This window comes from Coenobita brevimanus, chromosome 93, assembly GCF_032717465.1.
Source record: "Coenobita brevimanus isolate Jiangsu-jjx chromosome 93, ASM3271746v2, whole genome shotgun sequence".
NCBI classification, from domain to species: Eukaryota; Metazoa; Arthropoda; class Malacostraca; order Decapoda; family Coenobitidae; genus Coenobita; species Coenobita brevimanus.
This window is the reverse complement of record NC_137046.1, coordinates 2,955,745-2,979,728: the sequence shown is the minus strand read 5'-3', so window position 1 is coordinate 2,979,728 and position 23,984 is coordinate 2,955,745.

The following is a 23,984-nucleotide window of genomic DNA, read 5'->3' as shown; positions in this document are numbered from 1 at the left end:
AGTCAGACTGTACCATATCCATGCTGTCCCATCCATTTATGTTACTGTTGACCACTCACATTTTTTACCTTCCTTTTCTTCCACCGTTAGAATATCTTGTTTTACTTTGTTTATTGAACCTCTCATTAACATCTTTTACCCCTCTTTTTCTCCCATATATTTATCCACATTCTCTCTCTCTCTCTCTCTCTCTCTCTCTCTCTCTCTCTCTCCAGGGCTTCCCCCGAAATACGGTATGTGGAAAAAGTTCTGATTATTCTTTGGTTTATTTTTAGTATAATAGGCTTCGTCATTAGGCTATTCTTACTGTTCTTAGTCTTTATGGAGCTACATTTACTAGTGATTTTACCAGAGAAATTGGTCTCCTTATAATTTCCCAGTAACCTCATCAGTACCTGTAACTCGGTATTGACTGAAAATTGGATCCATGTTCACACACAATTTTATACTCGAAATTATCCAAAGAATAACCTGAAGTTTCTCTCATCCCCCCAGACACCCTGTATATATGATTAGTGATGATATTAGAACTAGTTTTTGATAAGGAATCTGATCACAGATATACCGGTACATGTCCTTAGTGTATAATCTAACGGTAATAAGATGTACCGATACTGATCTTACCCCTCATGAAATATATTGGTAGTGTGGGACTTGGCTTTATACTGGGCCTTTCCTCGTATCTGATAAACAATGTAGTTACATTTCTTTACACCAGTAACATACTACTCTTCTCTTGTATATCCTGTCGTTACCAAGTGATCACTTAATTACCGCTGTAAACATGACTGGTTTACACATGACCACTGATTTTGAACTTGATATTGCTTGTGATTAATGAAGCGGAGTCACGCAGCGCCAGAGCCCACCACACCCATGAGGCAGTTCACTTATAAACTGTACTGTACGCTCTGGCACATCAGTTACTGCATGACTGTATTCATTAGGACCAGATCAACGCAGGCAAGGCAATGATTTTCCTGTCCTGTTTTTACCCCTGCTCACCAGCTCCCTTCCAGTCTGATTATAAACCTCTCCATTTTCATCCTCCCATCCTTCCAAGTTCCCTCCTCTCTCCCTGAGCCTGCTACGCCCATTCTTCTTTCCTCCATCTTCCTCGTTTCCTTATTAGTTTTCTCTTCCTCCTCTTACCCTCCTCCTCCATAGCATTATGTTAATAGCAGTCATTGCAGCTTCCTTTTTTCCTCCCGTTTCTCGCGTCCTTTTCCTTCAGCCAACAGCACGCTTTCCTCCTTCCTCCAACTTCCCCTTTTACTGTTCTTCTCTGTCTCTTCCTCTTTCTTACTGTTATTTTCAAGCTTTGCAGCTTCATCCTGTTTTCCTCATGCATCTCCCTCTCTCTCTCTCTCTCTCTCTCTCTCTCTCTCTCTCACACACACACACACACACATTACATCTTCGTCTCAAAAGATGTAAACAAAGAGGCTGAAGCTTAGCAGATGAATTGTAAAGCCGTTAGTGATACACTGGCTATAAATGAGTTCATTTTAAGAGGAGTAATATTACCTCTGACACTTATTTATTTCAAGATCATGCGAAGCAAAAAAGGGGGCTTGTGGGATACAGAATAAAGGGCAAGTTGGCAGGTGTGTAGGGAAGGAGGAGGATACTGCCAAAATGAAGCAGTGAAGGAAAACCACGTAGTATGACTCATCTACAAATACATCCACATAGAAAACATAGGTAAGTAGGCCTTTCACACCTACATATAGAACGCAGACAAAAATTAACCTAAAGACTAATGCAAGAAAAGTGAAGACAATATCTGCAGAATGAAGACTCACCTACAATAGACTAGTCCTTTCGAAAAGTATGGTCAATAAAGATACGATAATAGGACAAGGATAGCAAAGAACGTAGGCTACAGGAAAACAGGCCACATCAATTAGGCTAATAGGACGGCGATCGAATCCGCGGGTTGATCAGAAGGATGTTGATCACGTTGTGAGTAATTTGCATATCACTGGATCTTGGTGGTATCAGGGGAGCACCATGTTCTTTCAACCCGTCCAGTTCATCACTCCCTCCGTCCATATCCCCCCGTCGTGTTTCTCTTTATCTTCCCCTTCTTTATCTTCCAGGTCTTCCCCTCCCCGTCTCCCTCTTTCTGTATTATCTCCCAGCCGTTGTCTTCCTCAATCCCTCTAACTTAACTTCCAGCTCATCCCTCTTATCTTTCCACCTTCTTTGTATCGTCTTTTTCCCCAGTTCCTCTTGGATTATCCTTCATCCCCTCTCCTCCATCTCTCCTCTACATCTCTCAGTCGTTTTCCAACATCTCTGTCCCTTACCCATCTTCCATCTCCAACTTTACATTCCACCCCTCTCTGTATCTCTCAGTAGTCCTCACTATCTACTCTCTACTTATCTCCCAGCCCCTCCTCCCATCTCTCCCCCGTCACCATCTCCCAGGCACTTGCACCATCTCTCTCCCTCTACTCGTTTTCCAGCACCATTCCTCCGTGTCTCTCTCTCTCTTCGTCTGGCGTATGTGTAGATTGATTTAGACATTGTTCTGTTTTGTAGTTTTTCTTGCGTGCCAGTTGGTTCTCTCTCTCTCTCTCTCTCTCTCTCTCTCTCTCTCTCTCTCTCTCTCCCATGTATGTATTTTTGTATGTTTATGTATGTAGAACCTGTCTCGCTTTTACTTCTCTCCAAGCAGACATACTTAGAGAGAGAGAGAGAGAGAGAGAGAGAGAGAGAGAGAGAGAGAGAGAGAGATTAACAGACAAGGCAGAGAACAAACAGTATTCGACGGTAAAACATCCAGGTAGAGAGAGAGGGAGACAGTTGGGATGGGCAGACAGACAGGCAACAAGACAGACTGAGCTAGAAGGTATTGGATAGTGAGAGAGACAGAAGGACGGACAGATAAGGCAGAAATAGACAAGGCTTGAGAGTCATGCCTCCGGGGAGATATAGAAAGAGACAGTCGGAGTGGACAGACAGACAACGAGACAGCGACACGATCGGGATTGATGGTAACCTATATAGACTGGGAGTAAGGCATTCTATATAAAGTGCAGTAAGAGTAAAGATTTATTTTAGTTTTAAAGGGTAATACATTAATTGTCGTAGATTCGGGCGGCCACCATCCACTCAGTCGATGTAGTGCAACCTTCAGGTAACTCTGTATTCAACGACTAGCCAAATGTTTCCTTTTACTCCAGGAAGCCATTTAATACGTCACGTGGTAACCATACTCGTACAACCAAATGACCATCTGATTGCCTTAGCTAATGAAGTTGGAGGAGGTTATGTATTCACCTCTGTATGTTTGTCCATCAGATATCTCATAGTTAGTGATGGATTGAAGTGAAAGTTTGTGGATATGTAGGTTACGGTATGCCATGGAAACTTTGATTATATAAAGTTTGTTGATCAGAGTTTTCTGGTATAGGTGTCGGGGGAGGTATGCGCTCTCAGAGTGCGCATAACTTGTAAAATGCGTGAAGGATCCCTGTTCGGATGATGTACATACGTTAGGGTTTCCATATGGGATGTGGTTGCGGTTCACTGCTCACATAATATAGTACCGGTACCACTATGGGGCGAGCAAGGCTGGTCACTCTTGCCTCATTCATGCAATGCCTCAGTGCCTGGACTGAGTACTCTAGACTCGGACCTTTACTGACCTGATGGAGCAAAATGGGAATGGATGATAGATGGATCGATAGATAAATAGGTAGCCTAAATACATTTTGTCCATTAAATGTTTTATTTTGCAATTTTTGTGATGAATATTCTGCTGAATAAAACCGCTCTGCTCCATCTCACTTCATCTTTTACTTTTTGTGCTAAATTTCTCTACGCTACAATTTTTCCCTCCTCCTTCTCCTCCCGATACCCTGTAGCTGTCTGGGTCCACAGCACACTAGACCTTTCACTGCGAATTTTAGGAGCTCAGTTATAACCATTCTCTGTCTGTTTGTCTGTCTGCCTCTCTCTCTCTCTCTCTCTCTCTCTCTCTCTCTCACACACACACACACACGCACACACACACACACACACACACACACATAGTTAGATAGGGACGGTAGATAGAGGGAGAGATATAAAAACCGCATACCGCACTTTTTACTAAAGCTCTGTTATTGTTAACAATAATAATTTCCTTCTGCGGTAACCAGTGCAAAGGTAGAGCAGAGCGTGTGAGATGCGTCGGTGATTCAACATTATTTTTTAGTATGTTTCCTCATTGTAGAAATACTAATGGATTAAGGTATTTCCTTCATTTACTGCACCACCTACAGATGGAGAAGCCAGGCTCAGGGGAGAGGAGGAGTGGTGGGATGGGGTAAAGAAGGAAGGGCTTTTTATTCCAGCCCACTTTTTCCTTCTTCTTCTTCTTTTTTTTTTTTTATCTTCATTCCCTAAGAACGAAGGTCTTTCTGCTCCAGTCCACCTCTTCCCCTTGTTTCTTACACTCATTCTCTAAGAACGAAGCTATTTCTCTTCTTCACTCCCCAACTTCTTTACACTTCCCCTTCCCCTCCCCCATGCCCCACTGAATGGCCTTGCCATTAGTGAGTGGCGCGGTTAATGAGGAAACAGATAAACACGTTGATCCATTCTAGTCAATCCCAGTGACTCTTACGCACGTCACCATCAGCAGTCTCATAAACGGTGTGGGCCATTATTTCCCACCAACAGAGCACAGTCTCACACAGCAATTGTGCATTTACACTTCTGCGGTCCCAGACGAATGAAACTTATATGTCTTTTTTAGAGTTTAGCAAAAGTTCTTTTGGTTCTGAAACTGCTACGAAATGGTGCAAAGGAACAGTCAAAGCGAGAGTTCGATCCATTTGATTATTGTAGATTAGGTTAGCAAGATGCCTTTCGGTTTCGACACGATTCGGGACGGTAGTGTGGATCTGTCAGCGGGATCTATACCTGTGTAGGGGTAACCCCATCCACACTATAGCCTCAGTGCCCACAACAAGGCATACGGGACTCTGCAGCCATGAATGGAAGGTTGCCAGCAACCTTCTGTGTCTTGCTCTACATATTTCTACATATTTCTCATTACCCCCAAATGACTGAGAGTATCCTTCCATCTCATACACTTTTCTGTGTGATTCATATTACCACAAAAATAGTTCATATACCGTAAAACATTTCATCGCCACTACCGGCAGAGAAATGTCAGCTAACGTTTGCTCATGGCCGTACACGGTTTCCATTCATCAATATTTTACCCAGCTTCTTCCAGGAAACACTATATGGCTGGCATCTGGTGTGATCAGAGCGCCTGGGTGGTCGACTTGCAATTATGTATTCAGTTCACCAACACTTTTTTTATTTCCCTCCTGTTATCCTGTGTGAGAGCTGAAACGTGAGGAACGGTGTGTGTGTGGGGGGGGTGGATGTGTGGTGGTGTATTCAGGACTTCCTTTGCCACAGACAACGTGAGGAACTTTGTGTGTGTGTGTGTGTGTGTGTGTGTGTGTGTGTGTACACTGGGGGGGGGGTATTTGGGCGTGTTGGGGGAGATCGGTTAGTGGTTGTGGTGGTGGCGGCGGTGACGTATCCAGCACTCCCTCCACCACACATATCACACACCTTGCAGGTGGACCCACACATGCCACGGTGGGATGTGTGGTGGCGTATGTACTGCACGTTTTGGAAGTTGCAAGGGGAGGCTAAGAAAGACATATTTCTCTGAATGACTTCTAGCTGCGTTTCATGACTCCCAAAACTGTATAGAATTCTTACGTTTATATTTATGTTTTGCACTCATAGTATAGGTATTTACATATTATTTCGTAAGTATTAAATTTGATTAACCGCTTGCATAATGTGAAGTATGGTATTGCTGAACTCTTAATATTCCATTCATTGTGTACCGTGTATACCAGTTACGTATTTTCATATATTATTAAGTGGTGAACCCTGCAGCTTCTCACGTTTCATCGTTTACATTGGATGTAACAGAGACAAACAAGTGTTGCGAATTGAATACTTTATTGCAGGTCGACCACACACGCTGTCTGATCACGCCAGATTCCAAATGTCTACTGTTTCCAGGAAGTTGGACGAAGGTTATGTAATCACCCGTGCCAGTTTGTGTACAAAATAGCTCAGTCAAATCAGGTGGATAGGTGGCAGTAGATGAAGGAAGTTTTTAGAATTTAGGTGGATCTGGATCCGGATGCAGGAATAAATGATAAATTGTATTGGCGTTGACCGAGGTATGTGCTCTCCGATAATGTGAAACAGGGCAAGGCCATGCAATTAAACAACTATGTGAGACAGTAAAAGTATTCGTCTGGTAGGAGAAAGGAATTACAGTAGTAAATCGTAAGTTTTTTATGCGTCGGCGAAGGTATGTGTTCTCTGATTGCACTATTGTTTGTTTAATTATCAGTCGACTTATCATTTTTCTTGAGTCAGATGTTTATTTCTCTGTCAATTGAATGCAGCCCTCACATATTCCATAATAGTCCCATTTCTTTTGCTCCTACTTCCCTCCCTCCCACCCCACATATGCCGTGTCAAAGTCTCACACCCATACACTGTGTAGACCCTAACACATCATGTAGTCATCTTGTAGCCTTCACACCCATACAGCTGGTTTGTGTCAAGGTCTTCATAGCATCAGTTACCTTTCTTTCCTGTCTGCCTACTTTCAACTTCTGATGTGCAATACCTCTTTTCTGTTGCTGCACGAAAGAACGCTGCTGCAACTCTTTCACCATTTAAGCTTTGTCTCGATTATCCTGCACATCACACTGAGAACCACCTTCTCCTTCAGTAACCATCTCTTTAGTCTTGTCTACATTTACTTTGATATCAAGTCAGTCAGAGATTCACAAAACTTTCAACCAGTCTACAAAGATCCTGTTAACGCTAACCTCATATATCCGATGACGTAATTTTCACCATATTATTGCTACTTCAAGTCGATTTTATTAAGACAGGGAGAAATTGTTGAAGCTGGAGTAGGAGGCAGTGGTGTTGTGGTGGTAGTGGTGAGACTGGTGGTAGATGGATATACGACTATTCATTTTTGCATTATTATCCTATACTACTGTTTGTGGTTGGTGAGGGCATCAACCTTCACTTACTTGATGCAGTGATACTTTTAGATGATTCTACACTGAATGACAAGTCATATGGTTTTCTTTAACCCAGGAAACCATTTTACTGGTTTTGTGATAACCATATGACCAGATTGACGCCTGAAGGCGTCCATTTAGGATTTGCATCCAAAGGATGGTTGAGGTTTGCCTCTTACATAAATCGCTCAGGACTAAGTTAAGCTAGTCATGTCGGGACTAAGTACCCAGTCCCCGAACCCCTACACCTCTGGTGGGTCAAAAACATAAATTGAGAATTGAAAAATAAACTGAATAAGATATTCAGTACAGGTTGAGAGTGTTGATAAAAGGTAAAATGTAAGACTGTGTCCTTTTATGTAAGTACCTTACTGGTGGCGTTGGATTTAGTCTGTATGCACCGTCCATCTCCATTACCACCACCAGTGACCCCCCAGGGTGACCTGCTCTTCACTGTACGTGGAACAGTCTCTCGCACGCACTCACACTCCATGCTACCTCAGGCATGAACAAATTAATCCCTGTTAGGATAATTAGAACGCAAAAAAATTGTAGTCGCTGTTGTAAAATATGAAAGAAACCTCAGTACAAGGAAGAGAATAAGAGAAGAAGCATTGAAACCTTAAGTGAGTAAAACTTGGATAGATTTTCGTACCACTGAAATACAACACGGGAATACTGATTCGTTGAAACATGTCTGTTATACACAAATGAAAATTACAGATTCCCACACCTATGGCAGGCATAATAAGCAGGTATACTAACCCTAGACGAGGGAATTTCGATTCCTTAAGACATGAGAGACTTACATGTTTGTTTAAGTAGAGGAATGGAAAAATTTGGAACATTGTTTGTAGCTGAGAGATCAATATGTCGGGAGGCCTTCAGTAAGTGTTTATAGCATCAGAGAAAACTTGTGAATGTAAAAGAAGTAGAAGAATTAGCAGGAAAGGGTTACAGCAGAAGTATTGGATGAAATAGATAAAGTAGAAGAATTAGCAAGAGGAAGTGCAACAAAAGAAAAGAAAGATGAAATATATAATAAGACTATCAAAGCTGTCTGGCGGGTGGGTGTGAAGTATGAGACAGGATCATGTAGCACCATCCCGACTTGGTACCTCTTTTGTGGAATGGAATTCCGGTAGTGTTAGACAAAAGACACACCCACTGATTTCATTAGATAATCCTCACCGCTGACTTCACCCCTCCAAATATACGCTTCCACTCCCCTCCCCTCCTTCTGAAATACCTCATTATCCCCCACACCCCTCCACCCTCACACCTCAGCCCCCATTACCCCCTCCACCACTCACACCTCTCCATCTATCACCCAGGCATGCCAAAAGCTGTCTCTGTTATCTCTTTATGGCCAAGGAGATAGCTAGGTAAGTTTGGTATGGTGTTCAGAAAATTACTGTCTGGTTGGGCAGTGGGTGTGAGAGAGCGGGAGTCATGAGCTTCCTGTATTGGCCGCCATATTAGACGCACCTGTGTAAATGTGAGAGCGAGTCATTTTAGCTTACCCAGTTGCACGCTATATTAGATGCACCTGTGTGAATGTGAGAGAGCGAGTCATACGAGCCTACTCAGTTGCACGCTATATTAGAATGTGAGGGGATGGGAGTTATGAGATTACTGTATTGTGTGCCATACTGGATGCATCCATGTGGAAAATTGCACCCTTGTCTGACGCTCGGTGGGGTTGTGAGAAGACAAGAGCTCTGTTAATTATCAGTCAATCGCCCCATATTGCACCCTGCCTTACATTGCACTGCCCTGCCTTGTGTTCTCCCCCCCTCCACCTTACCATGGCTCTGTCTGCCTTGCGGTGTCTCTACCCTTCCCCTTACCCTGGCTCAATCTACTTCGTACCTTGCATTCCCTCGCCCTGCCTTGCGTTGTCACTCTCCCTCCCCCTTTCCCTGCCACACCCTGTCATGCATTGCCATTCCATGCCTTGCAGTGTCCCATCGCCCTTCCCCTTACTCCCCTTGGATTGCCTTGTATTGCTTCGGCAGTCTTATCCTGCCTTGCCCTGCCTTGTGTTGTCTCAAGACATTACCCTGCCTCAGCATCCCCCCCCCCCATCTCTCTCTCTCTCTCTCTCTCTCTCTCTCTATATATATATATATGTATATAAATGTATAGATAGATAGATAGATAGATTGATTGATAGATATAGATAGATAAATATAATGATTGTAGGTATGTGCTTTTCGTCGCTCTTGTGTCTGTACTGTCCGTATATAATGCGTGTGGGAAAATTTTTTTTGCATGTAATGGTTTTGCGGATATGTGAAGTGTGTGATTTTGTTTGTGCTTGCGTGTGGGATAAAAATGGATCATATTTCTTTTGAATGCTTGAATGTCTGGCGCCAGTACTCATAGAAAAACGTCTCTTATCTCTACCACTCAAGTTCTGGTCTCCAAGACTTGTTTCATGAAGAAGAAAAAAAATCATTAATATTTATTTAGCAATACGTCTTAAAATTTTCACTCACTCTGTTTCCATCTTTCTCACACCTCAGCCCCAACCCAGCATAATCTAACGTAACCTCACCTATATCATCTAGAATTTGCCGGCATTAGCTTAATCTAACCTATTCTGATCTATCCTACCAATGTCTAACCAGTTCATCATAACCTAAATTAATCTGGTCTATTCATTCCTGATTAAAATCTGACTATATAGCCACACCAAACTTTTTAACATTATGTAATTCACTTAACCCTACTTATCCAAAACAATCCAGCCCAGCCCAGCCCAACTCAGCCTGATCCAACTTAACCCGACCCTACCCAACCCAAGACATCCCGCCCCATTCCAACCCAGCCCAACCCAACTCATCCCAACCCAACTCAGCCCAACCCAACCCAACTCAGCCCAGCCCAACCCAACTCAGCCCAGCCCAACCCAGCCCAGCCCAACCCAGCCGGTCAAATTTATCCTCGCTTGATCACAGGCATCCAAACCTAACCAAGCTGTTACAGTCACCCCTTTTATTTTCCCCAGGTTAAGGAATCATTGCCTCTTAGTTTTACATGTGACTTCGCTTGAACCGAGATGACCCGGGAGTTGATGAGATAATTCACACACACACACACACACACACACACACACACACACACACACAGAGGAGGGGGGGAGGGCACAACATTTTTCGTAAAGATTAACTGAGTGAAGTTTGAGAATACTCTTCAGTAATTAAGTATTTAAGATAAGGATGTAATATGTCATCCTGTCTCTTATCTTGTCTTTTAAGAATGCATTAAATTATTCTCTTAGCTGCACCGCGTCAAAGTTAGTTACGGCTGAGAGATAAAGTCAGTTTGGAAGAAGTACGAAAGCCTCTATTTTGTATTCATAAAAACTTCAGGTAATTTCTAGCTGGACTTTTTGTGATATTTAATTTACCTAGAAGTACTTTTCTTGATTTCGGTAACCACATCCTTGTTTCATTTCATTCGTGTTTCTTTATACTCCTATATTCGTCCCCTTTATTTCCCATTTCTTCATGTCCTTTCTATAGCACCCATTCCTGTAGACTTCCACTTTTCTATATATAATCTCTCCCCGTGTTCGTTGATCGCTCTTCATGCAATTTTCTGTACATTTATTACAGTCTTATATCTCCCCAACTCCTGCATAGTTTTCTTCTACCCATCTTCCTGCTTTCATATCCTTTAGCGTCTTTCATTTACAATTTATTTTACCTTCCTCACTTCTCTCCTGATTCCTCTTCTTTATTTTTTCCTGAAATTTCCCATACTCAACTGAACCTTTCTTTCCATTATCCCTCTTTTTCCCTTCGTCGTACCTTGTGTCCTCTCCCTCCCGCCTTTCTGCACCCCACTGATATGCCTTTGAGTCACCATCACTCTTATTTATCACTCTGTCACTTAAAAACCTTTTCCTAATCAAACCGTCCCATTTTCTAGTTGAATTTTCTTTGCACTGTCTTTATTAATCTTTTCTCTCACCCTCTGTTTGCACGACCACTTTGAGTTTCCTTTTCCGTTACATCATCCTCATTCGCCTTTCTCTTTCCTTTTCCATTTATCCCGTTATTTGTCTCTCTCATCCTCTAGTTTCTTATTCAGTCTCGATTTCTTCCTTGCTCCTCCTCCTTATATACATATCTGCATCCTCACTATTACTATCATTTGCCTTCCCCCTTTCTTCCCCTTTCTCCTCCACCCTTCGTACTTACCTTTCCCAGCTGCCTTTTTCTTGCAGGCTTCTCATTTTTTTTCCTTCGCAGTTCTTCATGCAACCCTGTCTCAGCTCTCTCCCTTCATTTTCCTCAATTTTTCTTCATCCCTTTCTCATTTTTCTTTGCCTTCCACCTCACAGGGCAATAGAATCTCTCCATCGTTTGTCTCTCCACGAGTAATTCAGTCGACTTAGCAGATCCTAAACTTCCACCCCAACCAGTTCGCAAGGTCTAATAAGTTGATAAGAACACTGAGGGTATCACTTAGGGAGGTTTATTAGCGATGAGGCAGGCTGAGCTGATTGTCATCTTGTCTGTCAGTTCACGAGCTGGTTATTACTTCACAATTTACTTGGTCTGGCAAGAAAGTGTTTCAGTGTTCTGTATGGATGAGTACAGGGTGGTGTCTGGGTGGAAGGTTTAGAGTGAGTAGATGAAGACCAGAATGAAAATAAATGGTGAAAAAATAGTGGATAGGATGAGAGAAAGTTTGGTGAGAGATTAAAATAAGTGGTGAAAGGATAGTGGATACATGAGAGAAGGAAGGAGGCGAGAAAGGGGGAGAAGGTTGAGGTTTGAGGAAGAGCAAGATGATCGTGTGGAACAGGGAGAGGGAAAGGAAAGGGAATTGAAAAGAAGGGGAAAGGAAGAACTGATGGAGACAGAAACGGATGGGGGAAAGGACAAAATGAGCGGAATTGAAAAATAATTAGACTTAGCAAAAAACAGAAAAAAGGGAAAATATGTTGGTAAGGGTGGGAGATTTGTACAATGAGGCGAGGAAAATATGGCGTTTGGGACGTTTGATGAAGAAGAGGGAGAGATAATGTAACGGGATAAGAAGAGCAGAGTGAAAAAGGAAATAAATATGTGATGGATAATTGGGAGAAGGGTGAAAAGGGGAAGAAGGAGGAGGGTTGAGGACACGAGGAGACGTGAGAGAATGATGGAGAGAGAATGGAAAGGAATAAATTGAGGAAAAATTATAGAAAGAGTAAACGGGGGAAGAAAAAAATGTAGGAGAGTAAAAAAAAAAAAAAAAGGATTGAACAAGTTGGTATCAAAAAGTTTATATGAAAATGTTGAAGCCTTGAATATCCTGAAGGTTGAAGGTGTTTGCAAAATTGCCTATCTTCTGAGTTAGCAGCTTCTTAGGCCCGTATTATCGTCGGGTAAAGCAGCTCCTTAATACATTTTCCTAAGCAGAGGCCAAGGGCCAAACACTGGATTTGTTGACAAACCTTCCCTGTTCCAGTAACTCCTCATTCAGCAACCGATTATAATACGCTCTCAAGGCGTCTTTAATATCGCCACTGTCTACCACTACCTTTACCTCATCATTCTTCACACACTGCTCAATTATCATAACCCTGTTTTCCCTCCTCATCTGCTTTGTCACCTTAAATAGCTACCATACTCTTCCTTTCAGCTGTATTTAGCCCACCCAGGAAAAGTCTCTGAGGCAAGATTTTGCCATGTATTCCTCCTTTCTAGCCCTACGCTTGGGATCCAAGTATTCCTCTTAGTGTGCACCCTTTTTCCAGTTCCAGAAAAGCCTTCTTTTTTTCCTTAATTGCGACTTTACATCCTCATCGCACCACCATGTTACCATATGTCCTGTGAGGGGGTGGGGGAGCTTGTCCATCCTCACACTGAATCAGTAACACTCAGGAGATTGTTCTTGAGAGCTCTTTAGTGTTCATTTACACTTCCGTCAACAGCTTCCTGCTTAGTCACAACTCTACTCATCTCTCTGTAGAAGGCATTCATCCCTTACGGTTTGGTTTTTCAACTTTCATATTTCTCTCCTAGGCGCATAGGTTTCTTCTTCTTCACCACCTGCCCCCTAAGTACCACGTCACATGACAGTAAGTGGTGTAAGTTGATGTTACAATAAAATATGTCGAGAATGAGTTTGCGAAGCCTTTAGTTAGAAACAAATGGGGGTCATGGCCCTAAAGATGAGGTAATAAAGCAGATGCTAGCAATAAAGCGTGACATTATACTTCCCATTGGGGAAGCTGTCAGTGATCATGTGAATTGCGATTCGTTGGGCATTTGCACCACATATCTAAACACTTGTGAGTCACGCCGCCTCTCAGTATCTCGTAAACCTTCATATGAGAGACCGATTTATTATCGAACTTAATCTGAGTTCACACAGGTCCCCCTTCCCACTCCCTGACACACAGAGTGGACAACCCAAAGTCGTTTCATGACGCAGTTGGCTTTATTTTGGTAGGAAGTCTGGCAGATAGTCATTAGTTTATTTTTAATACTTAGTATCGAAATTCAGTGGTAACTCCTGCCTGGCGTAGGACAGTCCTCACTTGCTGATGTAGCCAGGGTGGTCACATTTACACCCGTAAATCTGTCTTTGTTGGTACGGCAATCATATCAGAGCCACCAGTCTGCCTTAATCCCTTCACTGCGTTGACGTCTTTTATTGTTCATTATTCTTGATATCTAGAGACCAACTTTGCCTTTTAAGCTGCGTAGAACTATGTGGAGATTGCTAACATAAGAGATAAAATGAGATAAGAGGTACATTTTATCTTGCCATTATTTCATACTGATCATCCAGTTTTCCTCACTTCCCTTATCATCTTTTTTCCTCTTATATTTCTGGTGTCTTCTTTACTTTCGGTACAATTGTGTGTCCATACTGATACCATCTCGAAGTTTATAGCCATATTTTACGAGTAGTGGTGAAGGTGGAGGAGTCCAGATGAAGTGACGGGGGAAGCACTTGCTGTTGAACGAATGTGTGATGATATTGGTGATGGCTGGATGGAATGATTGAGATACTGATAAGGCAAAATGCAGCTTCGAAAGAGAGAGACCCCTCTGCCCGACGAAAACGAAGTGGACTTGACGCAAAAAGGATAAGAGAGAGATAGGGCCTAATATGGGTGAAGCTGTTATTAGTATTGAGTGAGAAGCAAATTGCTCTCACCAGTTAAATTTAGAACGCATCTGTTAAGTTCATTTTAACAGAGTTTTTTTTTTTGTTCCCCGATACAACGTTAAACATCAGGTGACAGGACTGGATGGGGTGTGGCTGGGGACTTGTAATAATGTTGTGTGAGGTCAGTGGGGGAGGGAAAGGCAAGGTGGGATGGACGGGCTTGGGAAGTGTTTGGTGAAAACGTGTGGGGAAGGAGAGGCAATACTGGCATGGGTGTCGATGGGGACTTGTGGAATAGTAGGGTGGAAAGGGAGAGGGAAAGGCATGTTGAGGGGGGTTGTAGGAGACTTGCGAAAATATAAAAATAGAGGAGGGAAGAGGGCAGGGGGGGGGGCAAACTAATGAAAATGTTTTGTGGAAATTGTTGTGATAATGATAGGTTTATGAGGCCAGAGTTTTGTGGTGATAGATTAATGCCTGGGCGACCTTTCAGCAGTTTTGAAGTCTTAACTTGGTAGGAACACCTGTCGTAGTTTTGGAGTAAATAAGAAGTAAGTAACCCCTGAAGTCCTTTTTATTTCATTCTTTCTACCGGCCTATGATTTTCTCAATGTTTAATCTCCATCTGCTGGATATTGAGATAATGATCAGTGTTGTGGCCGGACTTTTCACCAATAGGTAGTTCGCTGACGGACGTTTTGCTGATGGAATTTTGGCCCAGTGGATGATTCTGTGACGAGATTAGGTTAGGTTAGGTTAGGCTAGATTAGGTTAGGCAGGAGAGGCGACAGGATTATTAACCCCGACCATACTTACCAGACCTACAGTGGATTGATACTGCTTTTGGTGCTTGTCGAGGCAGATAGTCGACTAAATACGGTATGTTGTCAGCTGTTGTTCTGTGTCCCACCTTATTATGGACCAGCTGACGAAGGTGTCCCGTGTTGCTTGTGTCCGATGCAACATGGACGACCCCCTCACACTCACCTTGTAAAAGAAGCAGCACACCCAGTATTCGTAAATTGAAAGCCGCGGTGCTTATGTCCTTGTTAATGGCAGAATCACCATTGGATCTGACACCTGCCTGTCATCCTTGTGTAAGCAGTCATTAATTCTGGTTACATCCACACAAAGGTGCCGCTGGTGTCAATTATGTCCTTTACTATACCGTATGGCCGCGTCGCCTCTCGGTTAGGACGTGAGATAAACACACTAAAGAACACCGAGGATATACAGAGTGGCTCATACGCTGCTTTACCGAGCAACACCGAGGATATACAGAGTGGCTCATAAGCTGCTTTACCGAGCAACACCGAGGATATACAGAGTGGCTCATACGCTGCTTTACCGAGCAACACCGAGGATATACAGAGTGGCTCATAAGCCGCTTTTTTGGGGAAGGTAATAAACCCTAACGCACGTTGGATCCCACACCAGCACATGAACTTCTGCCCTCATGACAACCCAGTAAGGGCGGGGCTTCCCTGGACCAGAATAAATCCTAACACAAAACAGCGCCAATAAGTGCTATGCAATTGGATCCCCTTGATTACTTTTTGAAGTAGTCAGACACTGGGAATCTTTCGTGACAGGCCATATATAGCCCTCCTCCTCACCCACCTGGTATTCGAATTCTACTTACTTAAGCTGATCTGAAGGCCACTTAATGCGCCTTTAAGGGGACAAGGACGCTCAGCCAGTATTGATGCCTGATGATTAAATTCGTGATCAGGATGTGAAAGCTGGAATCATCCTTACCGCGGAGAAATAAATGTGTGTGTGTGTGTGTGTGTGTGTGTGTGTGTATGAGAGAGAGAGAGAGAGAGAGAGAGAGAGAGAGAGAATCCTTCAGTTTAATCCCGTAAAAATCTCACCATTTACAGAATAACATGACCTAGCTGACCTGTAGTCCGCCATGCCATAGTGAAAGTAGTGATATGTTTCTGTTATCTGTTTTCTTACCTCATGCTTTCTCCCTGCAGTTTTTCACTCCGTTCATACCGAGACCTTGACACATTTACCGCTGATTAAATCTGGTTCCCCATGCAGATCTTCAACCCGTAAAGAAGTGGTATTCAGCGTTTGGTTGGTTATTCTTCCATCACTGCATTCCATCCTTACCCTCCTCTCGTTGTGTATCCTTCCACTTGGCCTTGGTTCAGCCAGTGTCCTACGCTCTGTCCTCATCGTCCTTCGAAATGTCCTCCACAGTATCTGAAGGAGGTGGTGGTCGATTGGATAAACATGCAGGAGCCAGTATATAAGGACGCAGGGTCTGGATTGCTGCAGGGAGAGTTTGAGATCTGATATAAGTAAAACAGCTTACACAGATTTACCGTAAGACCCCGCCAGTACGTCATAAATGCTCCGCCGCCAATACCATCATGCCAGATTTTAATGTGGCACCAGCGTATCTTAGTAGAGGTGGTGGGGATTAGTGCCTAAGTGATATCCTGTGAAAGCTATTGGGGACCAGCCCTCTGCAGGTGCTTAGCAAGTGGATTACTGGGTCTTGGAGACGGGATTCTTATCCTGTGTCCAGAGTCTGGTGCATTAAGAGGCGGAGGGTTTTAGTGCTCATGTGGCGCCATGTGAGGGCTGTTTGGGAACACGCTGTACTTGAACCTTCGAACAAGATTCCCCGTCCATGTCTGAATTTAATGCTTAAAGAAATCTACTTTTTTTTCGTGTGTATTCAAATTTGCTTGTCATCATTTTATATTCCATTACTATCCTGGCTTAGCAGTCCCTTGTGTTAGTGAAATCTGCGATCCAAGAGGAAATCTCCTTATTCCTCTTGTCTCGGCTTCACTTACTCACAATAATCTTCCTTCCAGCACTTACGCTCCATATTATCCTGGCTCAGCCACACCCCTTCACACAGTCCTACTCCTCCAACAGCATATACGTACACATCTTATAACACCTGCAGTTCTTTGCACCTTAAACTACTCAGGACGATGACAGCCTTATGTTTCTTGGTACTGCTGCGGCCAGGTATCCCTTCCCACCCTGATACCTTTGAGTCCCTTACGTTCCATACATATATCAAGTACTGGCTGCTAGTAGTTGCTGTGCGGTCATATTATGTTGGTATTACGTCCGACATCGAGCTCGACGGTGCCATAATAAGTACACAGGTTGAAGACAACAGGGTGAGAAGAAATACTTGGCCGTAATGTTCCTTTAGATGAATTTATTCATACTGTGAGAAAGCTTTAGTAGTGGAAGGGGTTTAATCAGTGCCTACCAACTTCATACAGCGGTGGCATCGTTATATTTTATGCTGCCAAATTCAAAAGATTTTATCTAGCTTTTGGGAAACCTCAAAAAAATAAAAAAACATATAAGAATATTTAGATCTTTTATGAATATTATTATATGTCCAGTACGGTATCGTGCATTAATAACATGAGCTGACTGGAATTCATGAAATAATATTGATGGTTGATAAGTTTCTTCCTGTGTGAAAGCCACCCTTTCCTGTACCTCCCCGTACCCACCACCCTTTAGCTACTTATGCTTACCCATCATGAATACAGGAACTATTATGCTGTACATGTTTTTAGTCTCCCTCCATCATGTCATTCCACCTTTTCCGATTTTATTTCCCGCTTTTTTTTTTTTTTAAATTTACCAGCAAACTTCTCTCCTACCACCACTTTCTGTTCACTCCAGCTTTCTTCGTATTTTCTTCTTCCATATCTACACTTTCTTCCCAGCGTTTCTTTCAGCCTTCGTCTTCCCCTCCCCTTTTCACCTGTTTTTTCTCTCTTTCCATCATCCATTCCATTCCTGTGTACATTCATCCACGTCCGTCAGGCTTATTCACTACACTTCCTTTTCCAAAATTCAAAAAAGAATCATGGCGTTTCATCACCCAGCCTCGGAGTCCTCAGGGGGGGGGGACCATAAATGCCCCCACCTTCCGCCCCTCTCCCGGTGACGACTCGAGGTGCCTGGAACCACTGTCTGACTCTTTTCTTCTTCATTTCTGCAACATTCGCGGCCTTTCCTCTAACTTTCTCTCTGTTGAACACCACCTCTCCTCCTCTAAACCTCACCTTTTTCTAACTGAGACTCAGCTGTCTGAAGCAACTGACAGCAAACCCTTTTCTGTATCCTCCTACTTTCTCTATACCGTACTCATTTCAAAGCCAAATGTGGCTGTTGTGTATATATACGCAACGACTTATGTTGTTCTCGTGTTCCTGAGCTCAGTTCTTCTGAATTCTCTACACTCTGGCTTCGGCTTTCCTGTCATTCTCTGACTAAATATATCTGTGCTGTTTACTTATCCCCTAATTCTACTGACTATCAAAAATTCTTTGACTATCTTACTTCTACGATGGAACACATTCTATCCATTTCTCTTTTCTCTGAAATCTCCATTCTAGGAGATTTCAGTGTTCACCACCACCTTTGGCTCTCCTCTCCTTTCACTGATCCACCCGGTGAACAAGCCTACATCTTTTCTATCCTTAATGACCTAGAGCAGCTTGTACAGTACCCTACCCGTATCCCTGACCGCCTTGGAGAGAGCTCCAACATACTTGACCTCTTCCCTACAACTAATCCTTCTGCTTACACTGTTAATCTTTTCTCTTCGTTGGGCTCCTCCGATCACAACCTTATCACCTTAACCTGTCCTATCACTCCGGTGCGGCCTGTGGACCCTCCAGGGAAACGCTGTCTGTGGCATTTTGGAGCCGCGGATTGGGAGGCCCTCAGGCAGTACTTCTTTGATTTTCCCTGGAATGATTATTGCTTCCATGGCTGGGAGCCATCTGAGTGTGCCTTGCGCATTACGGAGGTTATTCTCTCAGGCATGGAAGCATACATTCCTTTCTCATATCCTTTGACTAATGCAAGAAAGCCTTGGTTTAATCACGCTTGTTCTCATGCTGTCCACAACAAGGAGAGGGCCTACAAAAAGTACCGGAGCCAACCCACCCCTGAATCACATCATCTTTACGTTTCTGCCCGGATTCGTGCTAAGTCTGTTCTTCGCTCTGCTAAAAACAATTTCATCCATACTAAATGCTCTCAACTCTCCAACTCGAATTCTTCCCGCTCCTTCTGGTACCTTGCCAAAAACCTTTCTAACAACTTTACCTCATCATCCTTCCCTCCTGTTTTCTACTCTGATGGTTCTGTAGCTATTTCTTCTACCGATAAAGCAGATCTCTTCGCACAGACTTTCTCCTCCAATTCCACCTTAGACGATTCCGGTGCTGTTCCTCCATCACTTTCCCCCTCTGACTTCCTCATTGCTGACATTAAAATTTCTTCAGCTGGTGTATTTTCTGCCATCACTGGCCTCAGTACTAACAAGGCATATGGGCCTGATGGAGTCCCTCTTGTTGTTCTCAAGAACTGTGCTTCTGTGCTTACACCCTGCCTAGGTAAACTCTTTCGTCTTTGTCTGTCAACTTGTACTTTCCTTCTTGCTGGATGTTTGCTCTCATTCAGCCAGTTCCAAAGAAGGGTGACCACTCCCAACCCTCCAACTATCGTCCAATTGCTTTAACGTCCTGTATTTCAAAAGTTTTCGAGTCAATTCTTAATAGAAAAATTTTAAGGCATCTTTCCTATCACAACTTTCTTTCTGATCGTCAGCACGGGTTCCGTCAGGGACGCTCCACTGGCGATCTTCTCACCTACCTTTCAGACTCCTGGTCATCCTCCTTTCGGGACTTTGGCGAAAGCTTTGCCATTGCACTTGACATCTCAAAGGCTTTCAATCGAGTCTGGCATAAATCTTTAATTTCCAAACTGCCCTCTTACGGTTTCTATCCTTCTATCTGTGCCTTCATCACTAGCTTCCTTTCTGGTTGTTCTATAGCCGCTGTTGTAGACGGCCATCGTTCTTCTCCTAGATCTATCAACAGTGGTGTTCCTCAGGGCTCTGTCCTATCACCAACTCTCTTCCTTTTATTCATAAATGACCTTCTGAACTGTACATCTAACCCTATCCACTCATATGCTGATGATTCCACCCTTCACCTTTCCATTCGGTTCCCGCAACGCCCATCTCAGCAGTTACTTCAACAAACAAGGGATGAGGCTACACACCTAATGTCTGACTTGGCTCGTATCTCTGACTGGGGTAAAAATAATCTTGTTGTTTTTAATGCATCTAAGACTCAGTTCTTACACCTATCAACCCGTCAAAATCTTCCACAGATATAACCACTAATGTTTAATAATATTCAGCTTAATCCTGCATCATCCTTGAACATGCTTGGGGTTTCATTTACTCGGGACTTATCTTGGAAAGATCATATTACATCTCTCGTAAAATCTGCTTCCAAGAGATTGGGTGTGCTAAGCCGACTCCGTTCTTTCTTTACCCCTGCACAATTGTTGACTCTATACAGGGGTTTTATCCGGCCCTGTGTAGAGTACAACTCTTATGTGTGGGGAGGCTCCCCACATACAGTTCTTCTCAATAGGGTGGAGTCAAAGGCTTTTCGTCTCATTAACTCTCCTCCTCTTACTGACTTCCTTCAACCTCTGTCTCTTCGCCGCACTGTTGCATCTTTATCTCTTTTCTGTCGCTGCTTTAATGGTCACTGCTCCTCTGAACTGTCTGCATGCATTCCTCCACCTCAGCGACGGGCGCGTTGCACCCGCCTGGCAGCAAACTCTCATCCCTTTTCTGTCCAACTCTCTAATGCAAGAGTTAACCGTTACTCCCAGTCCTTCATTTATGCAACAGGTCAACTCTGGAACTGTCTCCCTCTGTCTGTATTTCCTGCTGCCTATGATCTCCAGTCTTTCAAACGCAGTGTGTCAAGGCATCTCGAAATGAACGGATCTTGAATTTGGCTCTCTCTTGTATTTTGTTTTTCTTTTGGAGGGAACTGTTATTGCGGGCTCATGGCCTTTGGTTCCTTCTTCCTCGCATAAAAAAAAAAAAGTTGTTCATCTCTTGCCATGATTCTCTAACTCCCTTCTGACTCCAGGCCAGACAAAACGTGCATCCCACATTCATTACATCATAGCCATACCCTTACACCTGCCCTATACGGCACACAAGAGACGGCTTTTATGGTCACTAAATTGTTTTGTGTGCATTCGTAAATCGGGGAATTACTGTGTTGAGGCGTGGTGTGGAAGGCAACGGTAATGGTCATGCTAGGTTGTAGCTATGACGCTCGCGCGCGTGCACACACACACACACACACACACACACACACACACACGCACACACACACACACACACACACACACACACACACACACACACACACACACACACATTTCTTTTACACGAGTGTGTATTGTAGGTCGGAGCGCCTGTCATCCACTCATTTGATGTAGAGCTGCCTTTTAGTGACTGTATCGACTGACAAGCCGAATGTTTTCCTGTAATTCAGGAAACTAGGCTACATGCTACGTTGGGTTTGCAGGAAGGACAAAGTGACTGTCGAATCTTCCCCCCTTGTTCAAACTTCAGAAATAAATTTTAGTTACGAGACGAACATTACTGCAGGTTGTAACTGTTACCAGTATCTGCAGGAAGATTAGTGAAAGGAGTGAAAATTCTTCCCTTGTCTAGTTCTTCCTGGAATAGCACATCTAAGTTACGACGGGGAATCGATCGTAAGTAGGTCTGAGAATCCCACCCCCGGCTACGAAATGGTAGTGAAGAGACGAATATATATATATTTTTTACGCTAGTTTTGTTGATTGATGGATGAACGGTTGGGGGAGCCAGAGTTGACTGTAGCATCATGTTTCGTCTCTGGACTTCACTTTGTTCGTGGATGTAACGGATAATTGATAGTAATTGATAGGGATGGAACAGACGTCCGGTGATTGAGGAATAGAGATATTTTGACGAAGCCTCTTACATCTTCATGTGTAGGGTACTCGGCTGCTTTTTCTCTCTCTTATTAGCTTTAACTTTGATAGATAACATTGAGAGGTCAACAGCAGGTGATATATTGGTGTGTGTGTGTGTGTGTGTGTGTGTGTGTGTGTGTGTGTGTGTGTGTGTGTGTGTGAACTGGATCTACTATGACATTTATCAAACAAATCTTGCTTTATCAACAACGAAAAAACTCTCCCTAACACCTCTTCCTTAGCGATTAATTTTTGGATATGGCTAATGTATCCTGATGGCCTGCCCTTTCCAACACCCTCAACTGCGTCACACATTATAAAGCCAGTGTAAGCCACCACCACCACACACTTTGTTTACATTATCATTCCTCAGTCACTGCTAAAAATAATACAACAGTAAATTGCCAGCATCGGGTTTGCAGAATGTGGGGCGTAGTTGAGGAATATATAAGAGGTTGTGATGCTATTTTGTGTGACAGCGGGCGCCTGTTTGTAGGATTAAGTCTTATATGCTAACTACTGTCCTTCACTGTACGCTAACATTCCTTTAAGATATACGCTGTGTTTGACTGTCGTGATGCCTGATTATGTTTCATTGGTATGACACAGAGGTACCCCACGTGTGCTAGTCTTTTGTACCCATAACCCTGCCTCCTTGCCTGCTGCCGAATGTGTGTGTGTGTGTGTGTGTGTGTGTGTGTGTGTGTGTGTGTGTGTGTGTGTGTGTGCGCGTGTGCGCGCGCGCGCGCGCGCGCGCGCTTTGTAATTCCTTCTCTCTCTTTCCGGGTGTCAGTGGAGGGATTGCCAGGTGTTCAGTTATGTGGTTTATGGATCTTAGACTACAGGCCCAGGGATTAATTTGTGATAGCAATGTATGGATCACAGGGATAATGATTGGGTGCTGAGAATGAACTGCACTTATTGAGATTGGACCCCATGGGTTTCATACCAGGCTTTCGTAGTATACGTAGCTTTAAAAAATACCCCACCCCCTCCCTGTGTCGGATAGATTTCGCCCTCTCTCATATACTCCACCTTGTCTTTCTGTACCTTTTTCCCAGCCACTATACTCATACATCTTACCTTTGTTTTTTTCTTAGGAGGAGGTATATCAACACTTCGTCGACCACAAATAAACAAAGAAACTATTATAATTTTGTGTCAAGCAGTCATTATTCTCTCTCTCTCTCTCTCTCTCTCTCTCTCTCTCTCTCTCTTTCTCTCTCCCATAATAAAATAGGCTACTGCCGGAAGTCTGAACCAACAGATCATCCCAGGTGCTCTCAACAAATATACCTGCAATTGTCTTTGTATTAAATCATCACGTAGTCCTTCCACCTCGTTCCCGGATCTTCCTCTCCTCACTTCCCTTGTCAGTAGTCATAAGAGTTATCTTGGAGCAGGTGAATAAACACAGCCTTCTTAGAGCACATGCTGTATATGAATGTAGTTTTTCCTTTGTGTTATATCTTGGTGTGTGTGTGTGTGTGTGTGTGGAGAGAGAGAGAGAGAGAGAGAGAGAGAGAGAGAGAAATAACATGCACGTGTAACCAAGTGTAGTGCATAAAACTACAGTAAAACAAGTATTTTCACATATAGCCATGTAACTCCTTGTGCGAGTTTTATTTTAGGATAACCGGAAATGTTGTAGATGTAGTAATAGATAAGTAAATTTAAGTATTCACAACACACACACACACACACACACACACACACACACACACACACACACACACACACACATTTAACCATAGATCAGGGCGTCGGGCTATAGATAGGTAGATAGATGACTCCATAGCCACCAGTTATCTAACCCAGAGTACAGTTTTTATCAGCCCTCAGCTTCCAGAATTACCAACATGCACAGTATTTCAGCAGTCTTGGTGTTGGTCTTCAGTTACTGTGTTATTACCTATCAGTATGTTTCAT